This window comes from Pongo abelii, chromosome 4, assembly GCF_028885655.2.
Source record: "Pongo abelii isolate AG06213 chromosome 4, NHGRI_mPonAbe1-v2.0_pri, whole genome shotgun sequence".
In the NCBI taxonomy this organism is placed as follows: Eukaryota; Metazoa; Chordata; class Mammalia; order Primates; family Hominidae; genus Pongo; species Pongo abelii.
In genome coordinates this window covers 43,398,494-43,417,871 of record NC_071989.2, presented here as the reverse complement: position 1 = coordinate 43,417,871, position 19,378 = coordinate 43,398,494, and the positions used below count along the sequence as shown (strand labels likewise).

The following is a 19,378-nucleotide window of genomic DNA, read 5'->3' as shown; positions in this document are numbered from 1 at the left end:
CGCAGCTAATTTTTAAAATTTTTGTAGAGATGGAAACTCCCTGTGTTACCCAGGCTGGTTTCAAACTCCTGGGTTCAAGCAATCCTGCCATCTCAGCCTCTCAAAGTGCTGGGATTACAGGCATGAGCCACCACACCCAGCCTTTTAATACATTGTCTCTTCATTAACAGATAGTAAGTGTCTATATTGTGCTACAAAGTGATCAAATTTCCAGAGATAAGTGACCAAGAAGCAGAAATGGACTTGGCCATAAAGTGTTTGACACAATCAGGGGCTGAAAAAAAACAAGGCAGTAAGCGTGACAACAAATAAATAAGACAGTGTTTATGTGATAAATGCTATCAAGAAACCTAACGCAAGTTAGATGGAAAGGTAACTAGGAGGACGCTATCTTAGTAGTGTAGTAAAAACAGAATTATTAGAGATACTTCCACTTTGATATGAATAATGCAATGAACAAAGCAAAGAAAAAAAAATCCAGGCCAGGTAGAGTGCTCACCTGTAATCTTAGCACTTTGGCAGGCCAAGGTGGGCAGATCATTGAGGCCAGGAGTTTGACACCAGCCTGGCAAACATGATGAAAACTCATCTCTACTAAAAATATAAATTAGCTGGGCATGGTGGCCCACACCTGTAATCCCAACTACTCAATAGGCTGAGGTGGGAGAATCGTTTGAATACGGGAAGTGGAGATTGCAGTGAGTCAGGATCACACCACTGCACTCCAGCCTGGGCAAGAGAGCAAGACCCTGTCTCAAAAAAAACCAAACAAACAAACAAAAAAAATTTGAAGGTGGAGTTCCCATCATAAGAGAATATAAATTACAAAGATTCTAAGACTAGAACAACTTTATTATGGGCTAAGCATAGTGGCTTATACCAGTTATCCCAGCACTTTGGGAGGCTAAGGCAGGAGGATCACCTGAGGCTAGAATCCCAAAACCAGCCCAAGAAACATGGTGAAACCCCATCTCTACACACACAGAAAAAGTTTTTAATTAGCTGGATGTGGTGGTGTCCACCTGTAGTGCCAGCCACTCAGGAGGCTGAGGCAAAAGGATTGCTTGAGCCCAGGAGTTGGAGGCTGAAGTGAGCAATTATGGTACCACTGCATTGTAGCCTGAGCTACAGAGTGAGAGGCCCAGTCTCTAAAAAAAAAAAAAAAAAAGTTGGCCAGGTGCAGTGGCTCACGCCTGTAATCCCAGCACTTTGGGATGCCAAGGCGGGCGGATCACAAGGTCAGGAGTTTGAGACCAGCCTGGCCAACATGGTGAAACCCGGTCTCTACTAAAGATACAAAAAATTAGCCAGGCGTGGTGGCAGGCACCTGTAATCCCAGCTACTCAGGAAGCTGAGGTAGGAGAATCACTTGAAACTGAAAGGCGGAGGTTGCAGTGAGCCGAGATCGCACTATTGCACTCCAGCCTGGGTGACAAGGCAAGACTCCACGAAAAAAAAAAAAAAAAAAAGTTTATTACCATCAGAGTGAACAGGCAACCTACAGAATGGGAGAAAATTTTTGCAATCTACTCATCTGACAAAGGGCTAATATCCAGTATCTACAATGAACTCAAACAAATCTACAAGAAAAAAACCAAATAGCCCCATCAAAAAGTGGGCAAAGGATATGAACAGACACTTCTGAAAAGAAGACATTTATGCAGCCAAAAGACACATGAAAAAATGCTCATCATCACTGGCCATCAGAGAAATGCAAATCAAAACCACAGTGAGATACCATCTCACACCAGTTAGAATGGCCATCATTAAAAAGTCAGGAAACAACAGGTGCTGGAGAGGATGTGGAGAAAGAGGAACACTTTTACACTGTTGGTGGGGCTGTAAACTAGTTTAACCATTGTGGAAGTCAGTGTGGTGATGCCTCAGGGATCTAGAACTAGAAATAACATTTGACCCAGCAATCCCATTACTGGGTATATACCCAAAGGATTATAAATTATGCTGCTATAAAGACACATGCACACGTATGTTCATTGTGGCACTATTCACAATAGCAAAGAATTGGAATCAAGCCAAATGTCCAACAATGATAGATTGGATTAAGAAAATGTGGCACATATACACCATGGAATACTACGCAGCCATAAAAAATGATGAGTTCGTGTCCTTTGTGGGGACATGGATGAAGCTGGAGACCATCATTCTCAGCAAACTATCGCAAGGACAAAAAACCAAACACCGCGTGTTCTCACTCATAGGTGGGAATTGCACAATGAGAACACATGGACACAAGAAGGGGAACATCACACACCGGGGCCTGTTGTGGGGTGGGAGGAGGGGGGAGGGATAGCATTAGGAGATACACCTAATGTTAAATGACGAGTTAATGGGTGCAGCACACCAACATGGCACATGTATACATATGTAACTAACCTGCACATTGTGCACATGTACCCTAAAACTTAAAGCATAATAAAATAATAATAATAATAATTTTTTTTAAAGTTTTTTACAGCCTTGGACAGAGAGAAAGCAAGTAATGGCTATCAGTGACCTAAGTGGGAGGTATCTAGACTAAAAGAATCTTGTAGTCTTCTGCACAAGATGGCCTACTGGCTTCTAGGCAAACATGATACGTAGTTAGATAAAGATGGAAGTTTTGATTTAGTTTTCATTGAATTGTTTAATTACAGTGTTTACTAATTTCTGACAGCAACTTCTTTTAGGGAACCAGTTTGTAATGTGGTTCAGAAAATCATTCCCTGACATTCAGCCTGAAATCTGTGTCTACACCTTTCTATCAGATTTTAAGTGACTTTTATCCCATAATAAATCTTTTTATGCTTATACTGTTTGAGAGTGTTTTGTTTCTTTTCCTACACACCGTATAAAAATGCAACAGTAACATCACATTTAATATGGTGAGTCTTAATCCGTAGTTGAGCCATTGGAATTTAGGTTAGTCCTTCTAAAGGTAAAGCTGAATCTCAAGTTTTTACAATGTAGCAATTTATCCAAGGTTATGGGACAAATAATATGTAGACATTTCTTAAAAGTACCCCTAGAATGAGCTGAGGGTCTCTCAGCAGATAGCAAGATACTACTGTAAGGTGTTCTCTATTTGAAGAAAGAAAGGAATTCATCCTGCTTCCCCCTGCTCTGCTGAAAATGTATGAGATGAGGCCTTACTCTGTAGTTCTCAGGCTACCTTACATGCATGTTAAATGCCAACTTAATACTAGTATTCCCTCTCTCTTCTATTTGGTACACTGGGGTCTTTTGTTGGGAGAATTGTATTATCTCTCCAACAGTGGATATATTCCATCCTTTTATTCCTCCTAAGTGGACTGTACTGAGAAGCAGTTATTCATACGGCCTCTCAGAAGATGGTTCATAAGATCAAAAAATCAGTGGTGTTCAGAGTGGATTCAAATTTGTGGAATCAGCATTCATACAGGTAGTAGGTGATTTTCTTTGAGAGAATTACAAAAATGTTTTAGGACAAATGTTTTACAAACTCTTTGGAAGTTTGCATTAAAGTTAAACTTTATTGGTTTGATAATAAAGTCACCTCTGGTCATGCTTGATACAAGATTGAGCAACTAGGAAGCATAGCATTGAATATGCTCATCCCTGCCCCTCTCCTCTTTCTTCTCACTCCCACTTTCTAAGGACAGCACTCTTTAATAAAGCAATCTCACACGAGTGTTTATTTCAGTAATATTTTGAGGGGAAAGCCAGGCAAATAAAATAAGTCTCTCTGCTCACCTCATACACCTCAGTGCTTTTCCCCTGCTGTTGGAATACTCAAAAATTCACTCTGTGTTAAAATTTGTTTCAGACTCTCTTCAAAAATAGAATTGACTGAGGCCAATCTTGGCTGTCGACATGCTGCAAATGAAACATGGCCCCTGTATTTGAAAAGTCTTTGGCTGAGTGGGACAACCACATACATAGAAAGGCCTTTTTAAATATCAGCAAGTTTAAGTATTTATATGCACATTTTATTCATCACTCTAGTGCCCCCTCCTCAGTTTTTTCATCAGGGAATATTTCTCAAAATTACAGGGCAAAATCATAATATGTTAGCATTCTGAATCCAGTAATATACTTTAAAAAAATGCATCATAATCTAGTGGAGTTTATCAGGAAGTCAACTTGGGTCTGTCACTTGAAAATCAACTTGTTATTGTCCACATTAGCAGTAGAAAAAATATACGATAATCTCAGAAGATACAAAAAAAAGCTTTTTGAAAATTCAACGCTGCTTTATTATTAATATAAAAATCATCATAGCAAATTGAAAAAGACAATTCCCTGAATTTGATAAAGCATATCTATAAGAGGTGTACACCTAACATCTCATCTAATCGTGAAATATTGAAAACTGCTCATTTCTTATTGAAATGAAAAAAAACTGCCAATAACTGGACCCATTTTCTCACCCCCCTGCCCCACCCTATTACCACCTGATCCAATAAAAACCCAAGGACTTTCAACAGGACCTTCCGAAATGATAACATTTTCACCATGATCCTTTCACGGTCTGAAGCAATAAGCAAGGCAAATAAGTGTTAATCCCCACATGATTGGATTATGTCCGACTTCCTGTACAAGACAGAATGCTATAAAAACCCACAGTCAGTGAGGGACTGAGCCATTTGCTCTATTCCTAGACCAGCTAGGCCTGGTCAAGGAAGGCTGAAGCTATGGAGTTCCATCCATCAACCTTGGAAGAGCTGTCCTGGAGGCAGGCAGGGCCAGAGCCCCATATACCATGGGACCTGAACCGAGAGCAAGCCTGGGCCTGGGCACTGGATAACTTCCCTGTGCTGAGCCGCCACTCCTGCCAATGCCATCAGCTCTACGGGAGCTCTGCTGCGGGCTGGCTGCTGCACTGCGATTCCACCGGGCACGGAGCCCTTCCCGGAGACGAGAGGGGCCAAAAACGCCCTCGAGACTCCCATGTCGAGGAATCAAAGGCTGAAACCACAGACGGGCTCCAGTCCCCTCAGGAAGACGGAAATGCTACCGATGGCGGAGTCCAAAGCGGCCTGATGCAGCCTGGAGATGCCAGCGCCTGCGGAGGTGGAAGGACACAAGCCCACGGCGCCCTCTGCAGTTCAGGCCGCCCCCGGAAGCTGCTGAAAACCCAGGGTTCCATCAGGAAGGAACCCGGAAAGGAGAGGAACCCCAGCCTTTCTGCAAGCCTGCGACACGACCTGCTTCAACGAACACTGCCCTGGAAGGAGCCCGAGGCAACCCAGTGGGGACCCTCATTCTGTCCCTGCGGACTTTTACCCTGGAACTGTGCCCTGCACGCACAAGAGCCTTGAGGTCTCTGCTGTGGAGATCATTTCTTAATTTGTTCTTCCTCTCCTGAACGTCCTAAACATTTTTTCATTTAGAGAAACTCTCTTGATGTAATGAATAATATGCAATGTGCTAAAGAACTGTTCTTGTAGATGTACTCAGAATTGCTATGGCTCTTCCATTGAAACTGTACATGTATTGAATAAAGCCTTTCCCTATTCTCCACCTGTGGAATTGATTTCAAGCTGGTAAATCAAGACTGGTATAGATGGGCCTGAAGCAGACAGAAAGGGGGCAGGGACCCAGCTCAGAGGCCTTTATTTTTATTTATTTATTTATTTATTTATTTATTTATTTTTTGATGGTGTCTTGCTGGCTGGGTCGCCCAGGCTTCCGTGCAGTGGCGCAATCTTGCTTTAGTCTAAATTCCAGGGGGCCTTTAAGGAGCTGTGGATACTAACAGAGTGGGAGGGGACAGCTGGGTGGATCACTTGCTGGAGTTGCTTCAAAACTGACTGTGGCCCTCCAGATGAAGCCAGGAAATTGACATTAACAGTGTTCTTTACATCAGGGGTCCCTAACCTTTGTGACACCAGAGACTGGTTTTGGGGAAGGCAATTTTTCCATGGGTGAGGGTTGGGGAGACAGGGATGATTTGGCGATGAAGCTGTCCTACCTCAGATCATCAGGCGTCAGATTCTCAGGAGAAGCGCGCAAGGTAGATCCCTCGCATGCGCAGTTCACAATAGGGTTGGCGCTCTTTTGAGAATCTAAGTCAGGTCAGATAAGCGGAGCTCAGGCGGTAGTACTCGCTTGCCTGCCGGTCACCTCCTGCTGCGCCGCAGGTTTCCTAACAGGCCACCGACCGCTACCGGTTCGCTGCCTGGGGAGTTGGGGATCCCCGCTTTAAATGGTTTAAAGGTTACGTTGTCATAAGGGGTGAAAGAGGGGTTTGGGATGTCCCTCCATCGGCGTGAGGCCGATGGTGCCCGCATACTGCGAGGCTGGCTGGAGTGCTCTTTATGGCGCGGGGCAGATGTAACCTCTTTGCCTCGTTTTCCCCTGCGCTGCCCAGACATCTCTCGGACTGTCTGCAGCATCAAGATATGGGCTTCAGAGCACGTTTTTAGCACCCGTGGGAAACTGTTACAACAGCTGCAATGCAGAAATATCCAAGCCCTGTGAACCCGAGCATGGTGTGGGTTGACGTGTTGAGCAGAGGTATAGATCCCTCCAGAGAGTTGCACAGCTACAGACTTCTCCGCACAGTGGGAACTGCAAACCTCTTACTGGTGCAGCAAAACCCAAAACATATGTACTAGAGTATTCTGTAGTTAATCCTGTAGAGAAAACAATGGAATTTAAATCTACTAATATTTCACTTACAAATATGATTTCAGTAGGTGAGAGATTTATACACAAACCACATCATCGGGACCCCCCAAAAGGCTATTTTGACTCAAGAAGCCATAATCGCTGAAGAGAGGTAGCCTCAGCAGTTACCTTGAAGGACTGATGGCAAGAACGATACCTTCAAAGGCTAATAAAGGCCGAGAGGCACTGAAATGAGTCATACATAAATTACATGTTAAGACTGAAGAATAGACAGCTTCCGCCAAGAGGAAGCATCTAACAACTTCGATGGCAGCGGCTGCAGCAGCATTAGTAGAGAATTGATAATGAACGTGTGAAGACAACGTCAAGTACCCCATGTCTCTCCAAGCTGGCAATATATTTATTTTAAAAATATAAATACGTTTTAAGTAGAATTTTTTAAAGTAGGCTGATGTAAGAATGCGACATTACATCAAAACAAAGAGATGCATGGCCTCTAAATAAAAGGGATCACCTGAAATTCGTGTTGTTTGAAATGACTGTCTGATTTTGAGGATTCCAGTATTTATGTGAAAATTTCACGATTTTTTGAAAGCAATCCTTTTTAACGTTCATTTTAACTTCAGGGTGCATGTACAGCTTTGTTAAATAGATAAACTTTTGTCATAGGGGTTTGTGTACACATTATTTTATCACCCAAGTATGACGCCTCCTGCCCATTAGTTATTTTTCCCAATCCTCTCCCTCCTTTCACCATCCACCTTCAATAGGCTCCAGTGTCTGTTATTCCCCTCTTTGTGTCCGTGTGTTCTCATTATTCAGCTGCAGCTTATAAGTGAGGACATATGGTATTTGCTTTTCTGTTCCTGCGTTAGTTTGCTAAGGATAATGGTCTCCAGCTCTGTCTATGTTCCTGAAAAGACATGATCTTGTTCTTTTTTAATGGCTGCATTGTATTCCATAGTGTATATGTACTACGTTTTGTTCATCCAGTCTACCTTTGATGAGCATTTTGGATGATTCCGTTTCTTTGCTATTGTGAATAGTGCTGCAATGAACATACACATACATGTGTCTTTATGATATAACAATTCATATTCCTTTGGGTTATACCCAGTAATGGGATTTCTGGGTAAAATGATATTTCTGTTTCTTGGTCTTTGGGGAATTACCACACTGTTTTTCACTAAGTTTGAAATAATTTACACTCACTAATGGCGTATAAACAAAATTTTAACATTTTTGTAAAGTGCTGGGAAGGTGGCATTGACGTTGAATCAAGATAGAATTTTAAAACTTTTCACACATTGCACCCCTACCTGGCTTTGGCCCCATGCCAGAACAAAGCAGAGCCATCTCTTATATACACACAATTGCCCTATTGCTATAAACTTCAACAGCTTGCATGAGGGAATTCAATTTAAAAGGAGGAACTGTGTGGTTTTCAAAGACCTTAATTCATATAAAATAACTTGCTTTGCTATAAACCATTATTAAAAACCAGTGTTTGGGTTTAGTACTTAAATATATTTGGAGCAAAAATGATCACTAAAATAATATATGTTTCTAATAAAAATATGCTTTTATTGTAATACAAAATACTGTATTGATTTCCCAAAGTTTTGCAACCCAGTAAAGACATTATCTTCCTCGGATTTGTACTTCGTGATTTAATATGCCGTGGCATGGGCTGGTTGGTTATGTTAACTGGAAAAATAAATTCATTACTTGAAAATCAAAATATGACAAGTAACAAGGAGTGGGGCAGATTAAAGAGGACCAGAGGAAGATTCTTAGCCTTGTGCCTTCTGAGTTAACGACCACAGCATTCCAGGGCATTAATTCCAGATCAGACAATTCCAGGCAGCTACAGAAGTCTGCCCTGGTGAGTCTTGCTCAGGATCTGGAAGTGCAAGATCAAAGTGCCAGTGATTCAGCTCCTGGTGAGGGCTGTCTTCCTGTCTTGCTGATCGCCATGTTGTAGCTGTGTTCTCACATGGCACAGAGAAAGAGGGAGAGACAGAAAGGGGGAGAAAGTGAGAGATGGAGAAGGGTAGAGAATGAGAGAGACATAATATCTCTTCCCCTTCTCATAAGGGCACTAATCCCATTACGAAAGCCCAACCCTCATAACCTCATCTAAACACAATTGTCTCCCAAAGGCCCCATCTCTAAATACCATCACCTTGTGGATTAGCTAAACAAAATTATCATGAATTTTGGGGAACACAATTCAGTCCATAGCACCAAGTCTATGTGATGCTCGCTCTCATAATCGCTGCCCATCTCAAGACCTACAGCAACTAAGACTCACTTCTTTCTGCAGGCATTTCAGAAGACTGTGATACAAAAATGTGCCATAGAGAATACATTCATTTGGGACTTTTAAACTCTCCTGTTCCCTCAAATGCATTAATTAATAAATTAATTAATGTTAACATCTAGTTTATGGGTTCTGATTTAACACCCATAAACTAGATGTTGACACTAATTTATTTATAAATTTATTATTAATTTACTGTAATAAAATAATTGATTAATTAATTTTGAGATAGTGTCTCACTCTAACACCCTGGATTATTTGGGTTATTTCAGAGCGTCCCTCTGGCAGGTGGTATTGTTTCACATTCATTGCTTGCCTATATGGGGGCAAGTATACAGGCATCCATTGGGTCCATCCCTGTTTATTCCTTGATTACCTTCCAGACTGGGACCTTATTCTTATTCAGCTCATTGAGATTCACTAATGCTAAACTCGTAGCAGAGATTTTATTTCAGATTAATGGGTTCAAAAGTGTGACCAATGCCCTATGTCATAATTCTCTTTAATTCGGAAATGACTCAGACATTCAACGGTATCTGAAATAATTTTAAGATTTTAAGTTACATTAAAAGTTCACCTACAAGCATTGATTTTATTTATATTTACACAATGTATTCATTTGTAGCAGTTTATCTAGATTAGTTGTTAGAACTGAGACATCAGACAAAGATAATCATCGCTCAAAGTCTTTTTTTTTTGTTAACCATTTGCATAGCCTGTGAATATCAGGTGTTTGCCTAAGCAAAAATCTTAAACACACAGGCATTTTTGCAGATAATTCAGAAAAATTAGCTGTTCTTATGGAACCAACAATGTTAAATTAGTCTTATTTATCAAAAAAGTCATTCAAAGAAAGAGTATTCTGTTTTTGGTTGAGTTTATGGTCTTACAACATTCATGTCAAATCCTTGCGCTTTAAAATATCTAGCAAAGGCAAATATAAAACTCATCTAATTAGTAAACCCAGACAATAACGTATGCTGACAATTCTGAAGACATTTCTATTTTTATTTTCTCCATAATTTTAAGGCAAGCTTATTATTAAAGATTACTAAATTCACATAAATTTGAAAAGCATTTGGGCTTTCTTACTAAATTTATGAGCACTCATTTACTCATAAACCAATGCGGTGCCATTGTAGACATAACATATAGTACATGTAACATCCATAGAAACACATATCCATACACACAAACATCAAATAGATGTTACCGTGAAACTCTAGCCATGACATGGCATCATAAACTCATTATTTCACAGAAGACAGCTGGATCCAAATTATTTCTGACAAAATTGGGACCTATCCTCATGGCTAAACTTTATCTGCCCTGGTAGGTAATCCAATTAATGCTGTGGACAAAAACTTTGGGTAAAGCAGTTTCCAAAGCAGTTCTATTTTTAAAACTTTTTAAAACCTTTTTTGTTTGTTTGTTTCAAATACAAAATTTCCAATGTTTACTTCTTAGATAGAACTGGCTGAACGGCATACAAAAAACAAGCTCTCCAATAGCCTTGAATTAGCAGTATCATAAACGGTAAGAGCACGAAAATGGCCCTTAGCTTCTTCTCAGTTTGGGAAGATGTTACAGTGCCAGGATTATCTCATAACAATTGTAAACATGAACAGAATCTGATAAATCAAAATGATGACTCAGGAATGGGCATCTGTGGCGGGAATCCTGTGGCGATCAACAACATCCATATGCGGTGAAGTTGCCTGACTCAACAATTGTGGGCCGCTGCTATTTTCACCCTTTCAGTGGTTAAATGTTAAAATACCTGACAATACCAAGTGTTAGAGAGTATATGAAACTTTAGAGTATCTTACGTATTGTAAGTGGGAACAACATGTGTGGTACCATCACTTTGAAAAAGAATCTGTTGTCTTATGAAGCTGCAAGTCACATATCTCAAAACCTACCAATGCCATTTCAGAACACACTCCCACGAAAAGTCCTTGCACATAAATGCATACCAGGAAATATGTAAAAGGATGTTGTATCTTTGCTTTTAACAGTAACAAAAACCTGATGGAAAGGGAGGATCCAAAACTCCATTAATAGGAGAGTGGATGAAAATTATTATGGTATATTTTCAAAATGGAATATTTTACAAAGTCCAAATAAGTAAATCAAATTACTCAAAAGTCTGGTTGCATCATAACAATATAATGTTCAGTAGAAAAAAAAATGGTTGATAAGACTACATAGAGCATGGTTACATTTTATAAAGTTAATATTTTAAAAATGTCCATTAAAATATGTAGATACATATTGATAAACAAATCTAAATTAAAAATAAGCAATTGAATAACAAACTCAGAATTCACATTGGTTATGTTGATTTAGAGAGTTGGGAGAAGGGATACAAAAAATCATATCCATAAAAAATTAAATTGAAGGATAGACCTTAAATTTACACCAAAAATGAATTTCTTAACACTGAACGGCAAAATCACATTTACCCATCCATCCACAGACAGAACTGCACCACCTAAAATCTCCCTGAGTGAAGCTGTGCCTCTACAAAATAGAGAAAATGGAAAAGCAAGCACACTACAAAACTACTACAAAGTGTATTTTCCAAGCAAAGCCGGCTAAAAGAAAAGGAACACAATTGGAGAGACCAAACTTTTTATGTCCCGGTCCACTCCCAAACTCTACATCAGGCAATATTTGAGTTAGATAATTCTCTGTGCCATGATTTGCAGTTGAGAAGTAAATAAGGTAAAGTAGAAACTACACTTGGCAGAGGGCTTGTCACAAATCACCATTCAATATGAACTACTCAATCTTGGGGGAGAACTAAAAAATGTGGCAAGAATATAAAATTGCTTATGAGAAGTTACTTTATGGAAATTGGAGGGGGGAAATGATTTCCCCACATAAACATTTTTTTCAGTGTTTTGAACTACTCTGTAAAAAGACAAATGCAATCATATTAATATATTTTAAGAATTACAACTCTAAGCTCCTTGTTATTGACAAGAAGTAAACAAAATAAAATGACACCAAGAATTAAAAATAAAGAGCTGAATACCTGAATTTAATCAATTTTAAGATAAGTCATAAGATAAGTCATTTGCCGTTTTCATATCTCTGAAATAGGTATATATTTTAAATCTGCTGGTCTTCCAGGAATGTGACATAGTTTAACTAGCAGATTTTTCTTAGTAGTATTGAAATAATGACACATCTTACAATGACTAGTTTCTTAGATTGAGGAAATTATAATTCTAGACAAATGTTAAGCCAAGGAAGGCCAGTGTAGCTCTAGTACTACATTGGCTTAGCCTCTCTCTTCAAATTACATAGCTTGCTGAAATAATCCAATTAGGTCATCTGAAACCAAAAAAAAAAAAAAAAAAAAAAAAAACAAGACAAACCAACACAAAAGATGTGTCTGATTGTTACAGGACCAACAGGTTGGGATACCTGCTGTGCAGTAACATAAATATACACCAAAACACTGAAACAGCAGGGCTTGCAACAGAAAAAGAATGTAATGATAGCAGGGCAGCCAGGTGAGAAAACAGGAGGGACCCTCAAACCCACCTCCCCGAGAAGTTCTGGTCTGGAGGTTTTTGTTTGTTTTTGTTTTGTTTTGTTTTTAACAGAATCTTGCTCCATCACCCAGGCTGGAATGCAGTGGTGTGATCTCAGCCCACTGCAACCTCTGCCTTCCGGGTTCAAGCAATTCTCCTGCCTCAGCCTTCTCCTGCTTCAGCCTCCTGAATACCCAGGATTACAGGCGTGCACCACCACACCCAACTAATTTTTGTATTTTTAGTAAAGATGGGATTTCACCATCTCTACTGGTCAGGCTGGTCTCATACTCCTGACGTCGTGATCTGCCCACCTCAGCCTCCCAAAGTCCTGGGATTACAGGAGTGAGCCACCGTGCCCGGCCCAGTTCTGGAGTTTTTAAGGAGATTGTGGAGAGCAAGAGACTGAAAAATTGGGGTCAGTGATTGTTTGGGGTAAAGGGGATGAAATCATCAAAATATAGAAATTGCATTCTTCGGTAAGCCAGCTAGCTCCTCATGGGGTCTTTCAGACTAGCTGGCATCAATAGTTTTATCAGTCTTCAGGACATAACAGAATATCTCAAATGAAAACCTTGGCATTTTACAATGTTCAACGTGTTCTCTACAGAGCAGTTAAGGGAAACTATAATCTTGTGATAGGGTCTGCATAATTTTGACAGGGTATAATTATTCTGCATAATTATTCTCATAATTTGGGGCAATAAGCACCAAAGAACTATGAGCAAGAAGGCCAGACAACAAGGTGACCTAATCGTTAACGCTGAATGTACTGCAGGCTTGATATATTTTTTATTCTCCTTCTCTCATTTTCCCTGATTAACTTTATAAAGTTTATAGGAATGGTTTCATGACTGTCATTTCCTTTCAGAAATTAATTTAAAGGAAAAACGTTAAAATAATTCCTGGATATCTTTTCAAATAATGTATTATATTTTATTTATATCATTTCATTGCGTAGCAAACTCCACTGTTAGGAATAAATTTGAGAATATATTTGGAAATGCAAAATGGCAAAAGGCATTACATCCCTCGTCCATGGTGCAACATGAGCATATGCAGCCGAGACTCCATCCACCTCTGTTTTGGATACTGAAATGTTAAAATTGGTAGTTACCGATGAGAGGAATTGCAGTGGAAGTAGGAATAACAGAGGAAGGAGAATAACTTTAAAAAATGCATATAATCACATAACCTATAAGGGTCTTGCAAAAAAATACTGTCAAAAGCATCATATTAGCTCAACATATTTGCGTTTTTTAAGTTTTTTTTTTTTTTTTTGAGACGGAGTCTCGGTCTGTCGCCCAGGCTGGAGTGCAATGGCGCGATCTCCGCTCGCTGCAAACTCCGCCTCCCGGGTTCACGCCATTCTCCTGCCTCAGCCTCCTGAGTAGCTGGGACTACAGGCGCCCGCCACCACGCCCGGCTAATTTTTTGTATTTTTAGTAGAGACGGGGTTTCACCGTGTTAGCCAGGATGGTCTTGATCTCCTGACCTGTGATCCACCCCCCTCGGCCTCCCAAAGTGCTGGGATTACAGGCGAGAGCCACCACGCCCAGCCAAAAACAATTTTTGAGGTACAATTTTATGTAAGGCATAGGATTCTTCTTTTTCAAAACCCAACCTAATTATTTCTTTACTCATTTCCCTACTTGATATCAATGCCTGATAACCTGGGACTTCAATGTAGCTCCAGCATGAACTATCTTTGTGATCTTGGACTGTGGTGTAAACTCACTGAGCCTCATCTTTAAACCAAGCAATACCTCTTTGATATGCTAAAACATCAAATTCACGTGTATTTTGTCTAGGCATGCCTGACACACAGAGTTTCTAGAGGAAAGATCCTGCCCTCTAAGCCCTGGTGCAACAGACATCACCACACCCGTTCCTGGGATCCCTGACTGTACTTCCTGCTTCCTGGATATCTTTTCTAATAATGTATTATATTTTATTTCATCTCTGAATGATTAAATAAGAGGTCAAATTTGCTCCTATTTTACAAAGTCCCTTTCATGAATACATTCCTACTAAGTTAATGTTTAGAGATTGCTTGGCAGAAAATAATCTTCTCAGTTGTTAATAAAATCATTAATTTCTGTTTTTTATGGCTTGAAAGATAATTGTAATAAAAACAAATATAAAATGGTGACTTCTTTGGTGTATTTTTTCTGTAAGTCAATTTTTTCCATTTCAGGTCATAGCCACAGTGAAATTATAATATATCTTCATCAGAGTCAAATATTCTATTTACAAAAGCATCATCGTAAATAGAAAATATTCTATTTACAAAAAAAACAGAATTTCATGATCAGATATTATTCTTTACTGTTAATAAAGTAATAACGTGCCAGACTGAAGCCAACATTTCACACCCATGTGTTAATATTCTACCATGGGCAGGGTATGGTGTCTCACACATGTAATGACAGCTCTTTGTGATGCAGAGTGGGGAGGATACCTTGAGACCAGGAGTTCGAGACCAGCCCAGGCTACATAGAAAAGTCCTGTCTCTACAAAAAAATTATTTTATAAATTAGCCATGGGTGGTAGCACACAGACCTAAAGTCCTAGCTATTCCAGGTGTTGAGGTGGTAAGGTTCCCTTAGGTGTAGGAGGTAGAGATTACAGTGAGCTACAATTGTGCCACTGCATCCCAACTGTTACAGCACCAACAGATTCATATGCCTGCTGCACACTAACATACCAATTACACTGAGACAGCAGAGTTTGCATCAGAGAAAGAGTTTAATGATTACAGGCTACTGAGTGAGGAGACAGGAGCAAACCCTGAAATGCATCATTCCAGAGAGTTCTGGGCTACAGTTTGTAAGCAGATTGTGGAGGATGAGAGGCTGGAAAGTTGGAGAAATTCATCAGTTGGGGTAGGGAGATGAAATCATCAGGATGTGGAAACTGCATTTTCTGGCGACTCACCTTCTCATGGGATCCTGCAGAACAGCTGATGTGAGTAGTTTTCCTAGCATGCAGGACCTGAAACAATATTTCAAAGGGAAAACTTAATGTTTCCTTAATATTGAAGTCGTTATCTATAAAGTAGTTGAGGGGAACTAAAATCTTGTAGCAGAGTCTACATACTTTGGAGAAAATAGGCAGCAAACAACTACAAGGAAGCAGGTCAGGGACAAGTTGACCTAATGATTAATGCTGAGTGTGCTGGGATATAGTATGGATGTTTGTCCCCGCTCAGATCTTATGTTGACTTAAAATCCCCAAGGTTAAAGGTGGGGCTTGGTGGGAGATATGGGGTCATGGGAGTGGATTCCTCCATGGCTTGATGCTGTTTTTGCAATAGTAAGCTTTTGCACCATCTCATCGTTTAAAAGTGTGTGACAACTCTCCACCACTCTCTCTCTCTTGCTTCCGCTCTGACATGTGATGTTCCTGCTCCTCCTTTGCCTTACATCATGACCGCAAGCTTCCTGAAGACTCCCCAGAAGCAGACGCCACGATGCTTCCTTGTACAGCCTGCAGAATCCTAAGTCAATTGAACCTTCTTTTGTTTTGTTTTGTTTTTTACGAAATGCCCAGTCTCAGGTATTTCTTTATAGCATGCAATAATGGCCTAATACATGCCACATGCTGAATTTACATTCATTTCTCTCTGATATAGTTTAGATGACATTTCTCCTCCAAATATCATGTTGAAATGTAATCCTCAATATACAGATGGGGTCTGGTAGGAGGTGTTTTTGTCATGGGGGCAGATCCCTTAGGAATGGCTTGGTGCCCTCCCCTTCATATTAAGTTTACAGGAGATCAAGTTGTTTAAAAGGAGGCCCGGTACCTCTCCCTCTCTCTCTTGCTCCTTCTTTCACCATGTGATACACATGTTTTTCCTTTGTCTTCCACAATAAGTGGAAGCTTCCTGACACCCTCAACAGAAAACGCTAGTGTCATGCTTGCACAGCACAAAACTGTGAGCCAAAATAAAAATCTTTTCATTATAATTTAATCAGTCTCAGTTATCCATTATAGTGGAAACATCAAAAATCTGAGACAGGTCTCAGTCAATTTAAGAAGTTTATTTTGCCCAGGTTAAGGGCACGCACCCATAACACAGCCTCAGGGAGGTCCTGACCACATATGCCCAAGGTGGTCATGGCACAACTTGGTTTTATGTACTTTGGGGAGACATAAGACATCAATCAATATACATAAGATGTACATTGGTTCTGTCCGGAAAGGCGGAAAAACTCAAAGTGGGGAGGGGTTTCCCAGGTCATAGATTGGTAAAAAACAAACAGTTGCATTCTTTTAGGTTTCTGATTAGCCTTTCTAAAGGAGGCAATCAGATATGCATTTATCTCTGTGAGCAGAGGGATGACTTCGAGTTCTATCTGTGCTTTGTCCACAAGGAAATTCCTTGTGAGGGTGAGGGAGGTATGTGGCTTTTTTTTTCCTTTGAGAGCAAGTTTTGCTCTTGTTGCCCAGAATGGTGTGCAATGGCAGGACCTCAGCTCACCGCAACCTCCACCTCCCAGATTCAAGCGACTCTCCTGCCTCAGCCTCCCGAGTAGCTGGGATTACAGGCATGTGCCATCACACCCGGCTAATTTTGTATTTTTGGTAGAGACGGGGTTTCTCCATGTTGGTCAGGCTGGTCTCAAACTCCCGACCTCAGGTGATCCGCCCACCTCAGCCTCCCAAAGTGCTGGGATTATAGGCGTGAGCCACTTTGCCTGGCCGGTATGTAGCTTTTTCAACTTAGCAGCTATATTCTTTAGGAATAGAGTGGAAGGTAGGTTTGCCCTAAAGTTCCCAGCTTAACTTTTCCCTTTGGCTTAGTGATTTGGGGGTCCCTGGATTTATTTTCCTTTCACGTTTCCTCCCTTTTCTTTTGAAATTCTTTTAGGTAAAGCATTTTACAAGAAAGTGAGTCTCCTCTAACATGATATTTGGAGGAGAAGAGTCATCTGATCTCTCATGGCTACGATGGTTTATTCCCAGTTGGGTAGGACCCACATTATTAGGAGAGCTCATTTTTAGCAGGTTGTGAAGTCTCACATCCTGTGAAGAGAAAATACAGGTAGGAAAAGAAAAAACAGCAACAAACAAAGAAAAAAAGAAGATTCTGGAAAATCGATATGGGCCATAATACTTTGAAGTCCATACATCAGCAGGCAGGTATGAGAGTGGTTTTTGTATGTATGTAGGTTGTTCTTATTTACTTCTGAAGTTTAAGTTATCTAGCTTCATTTTGCAGGGCCTTAAGAAAGCACAGTTTAGTTTTCGGTGATTTAAAATTAGGAAAAATGGGAAGGGGAAAGGAAAAGAAAGAAGAAAGTAATTGAAAACATTAATTTGGAGACTTTTAGCCAGAAAAAAATTTGGAATTCAGTCCAAACTGTAGAAAATAATAAAAATTAAATAACATTAGGCAAGACTAGAATCTAACAACATGTATACTACAGTTGTTGAAACATAATTTTTCTCTCTCCAGTTTCCCATTTTTACTAAAGAGAAATCATGGTAGGACCTATTTGCTTTATTATACTTGGCCTAATTATTTGTATAAAGTGCCGCAAGAACAATTATTTTTCACACAAGCCTTTTTAAATGACTTTGATGGAACTTTGTTCCATAGAAAAAGTCTCAGATAAGACTTTTTAAAAGCCAAGCCCAGCCATGGCTTTGTACCACCGAATACATATGAGTTGGGTAAATTCCCCTCCTCTTGAGGTCCCATCACTTGGGGCTCCTGGGCTTGTCAGAAAGTGACATTCTTTATTTACCACAAGTCAGAAACCTTGTATAGGGACTGTGTAGACGAGGTTTGGGGCCTGTTTTCCCAAGGGGCTTTTATTGGCTCTGTAAATCAAGTTTGACTCCTTAAAGAAAAGCGCACCATTTCAGTCAAAGCCTTGGTAAAATAACCAGTTTCTCCAATGGTGTTCTGTTGCAAAAGAAAACATTCTTATTGCACTTATGCAAATAACTACATTGACATAAGTTAAGAATATTCACCAATAGTTTGCAAATTCTGGAGAAATCAGGTAAAGAGAGAAACAAATATGCTCCAAATTTTGTTCACTGGAGTATACTTTACTGAATTGTTAAAAGCTGTCAATAGCTCAACAGTAAAGTTTCCTTGACTCAGAAAAACATAACAAAGGGTCAGCAATTTTTTAAGGTTCAGCAATTTTTTAGCAAAAAAATCAACAATATCACTTCAGTCTTCCATTTGTTCAGTCCATGCAATTAACTCCTGTTCTGTTTGATATTCACGAATATTTCAGTTCTCCATGAGAGTCCTAAAAGTTTACTCCTCCATTCTACTTTTTTAAAAAAAATTTTCCCAACCAGACTCGTGTCACATTTTTCTTTATTCTAATGTCACAATCTCCAGAGTAATTAGAAACCTGCATTCAAAAACACCTATCAAAGTCCAATAGCTAATTATAAACGACGTTTTGAAGAGGATTAAAAATAAGACAATTGTCTGTGGATGACAAAGTCTTAGGACAGGGTTTTATAATCTATCAAACAGTTGTGGAGAGTGTTTTACGAAAAAAAACAAAACCTTTGAGCTACACAGTGAATGTAAAGCTGAGGCTAGACAGGAATGGGATAGGGTGAATCTTCAGTCCCAGAGATCAACAGCCAATGGTTCATTTTTTGTAGGTTAACCTGACCTGGTGGAGTCCTCCACTGGTACCAAGCACAGTTCTTCACTTTCAACTCTAGATGACTTACCCCGGGGCACTTTGACCTTTTGCTTTCTGTATAGCCTCCTCCAGTCTTTCTTTTACCTACTCTACTAGACTAAGTGATTATAACTGTTACTATCTTTTCTGAGCCTATAATCAAAAGTCAGTACCTGACAAAGAAGCAGATTGTTAAATCCAAGAATTTCTCTGTATCAGGAAAGTATTAATAC

At 39.9% G+C, this 19,378-nt stretch overlaps 1 pseudogene; it reads left to right on the top strand.

Annotated features, from left to right (window-relative positions):
- The first annotated feature begins 6,231 nt into the window (after positions 1-6,231).
- LOC100936789 (PRELI domain containing protein 3B-like) lies at positions 6,232-6,951 on the top strand (annotated as a pseudogene).
- Positions 6,952-19,378: the final 12,427 nt, after the last annotated feature.